Source organism: Cynara cardunculus, unplaced genomic scaffold, assembly GCF_001531365.2.
Source record: "Cynara cardunculus var. scolymus isolate 2C unplaced genomic scaffold, CcrdV1 Un_Scaffold_995, whole genome shotgun sequence".
Lineage (NCBI taxonomy): Eukaryota > Viridiplantae > Streptophyta > Magnoliopsida > Asterales > Asteraceae > Cynara > Cynara cardunculus.
The window spans coordinates 152,172-153,840 of NW_020200658.1; the positions used below are offsets into that span (position 1 = coordinate 152,172).

The window sequence follows — 1,669 nt, forward strand, 5'->3', positions numbered from 1 at the left end:
CTGGTTACCATCTGAAGATCCTCATTCTCATATGTGTTCTTTTATGGAAGTCACATATTCTTTTCTCATCCCTGATGTTTCAAACGATGCTCCAAGATTAAAACTTTTTCCATTTTCACTAAGGGATCGAGCAAGAGCATGGTAAAATTCCTTGCAACCAGACTATGTGACAACATGGAATGAAATGACAGAAAAATTTCTGAAAAAATAATTTCCACCCATGAGGAATGCTAAGTCCAAGAATGAAATTTATACTTTTAGACAACTGGGTGATGAAACAGTTCCTAATACATGGGAAAGGTATAAAGAGCTGCTGAGAAAATGTCCTCACCATGGCATTTCGTATTGTATATAGCTAGTGACATTTTATAATGGTGTAAATATCGTTGATAGACAAATGCTCTATGTTACTGCAGGCAGAGCTTTCACAGCTTGTACCTATAATGAAGGTTTTGACATACTTGAAAAGATTTATAACAATAACGGACAATGGGCGGATCCACGTGCAATGCCACTAAAGAAAATAGTTGGGATAAATGAGATAGATGTTGTTTCAGCATTAACAGCTCAGATTACTAAGCTAATTACAAATCTGACATCTAGCCCACACGTGCAATATGATGCTAATACCTTTAACCCCAATGTTTAATCTGTGCAATGTGTATACTGTGGTGAGGGACACTCTTTTGAGCATTCTCCTGGAAATCCTGAACAAGGAAATTTTGTTAACAATACTGGACCATTTTCACAGACATATAATCCTGGATGGCAAAATCATCCAAATTTTTCATGGCATAGTCCAACTCTTAATCCACCAATGTCAAAACCACAAGGACAGTCCAATTTTCAACCACCAGGACAGTCCAATTTTCACCCACAAGGCTAATCTAATTTTCACCCACAATCACATCAAGGCACTCATAATAATCAGTATGCTAATTTTCAACCACAAAATCATCAGTCATCTTTTCAAAACAAGCCCAAACAACATGCTGAATCATCTACTTCCTTGGAAGCAATGATGAAGGGTTTTATGACCCAAACTCAGTCGTCACTTTAAAATCTTGAAACTCAAATGGGAAAAATGGCTTTGGAGATGAGGAAAAGACCAGTAGGTTCTCTACCTACTGATACAGAGACACCTCAGAGAGAAGGAAAAAAGAATGTTAAGGTTGTTACCTTAAGGAGTGGAAAGATTTTAATAGAAAATACCCAAAAAGAACCAAGCAAAACATAGCATGAAAAGAAAACTGTGGTACCAGATTGTGTTACCCCAGTACCATCTTCTGTTACTACCATTCCTATGAACCATTCAGATAATACTAGTGGGTTTCAACCCATAGTTAAGCCCATTGATATTAGTACCATTCCAAATAGATCAGAATTTTCATTACTATTTCCTAATGAACCCAAGATAATCTAGACACCCAAAGAAAGTATTGTAGTGGATGTGTCACAATCTGGTGGCAGTCCCACAATATCTATCCAGACCAGTCCTATAATCCCTTATAGAACTGAATCAGAATCCATTGTAGAACCGACTTTGAAACCCATTCCAGCACCTACTCTTCAAAAGACTACTTCTCCTACTGCAGTCACTCCTTATATTCCTTATCCCTAAAGGTTAAAGGATCAAAAAGAAGAATTACAATTTAGAAAATTTCTTGAT

General features: G+C 36.8%; 1 non-coding gene across 1 annotated transcript; it reads right to left on the reverse strand.

Annotated features, from left to right (window-relative positions):
* Window positions 1-232: 232 nt before the first annotated feature.
* On the reverse strand, window positions 233-339 carry LOC112502151. Its single transcript, XR_003067637.1, has one exon. It is a non-coding gene; the product is annotated as a small nucleolar RNA R71 (small nucleolar RNA).
* Window positions 340-1,669: the final 1,330 nt, after the last annotated feature.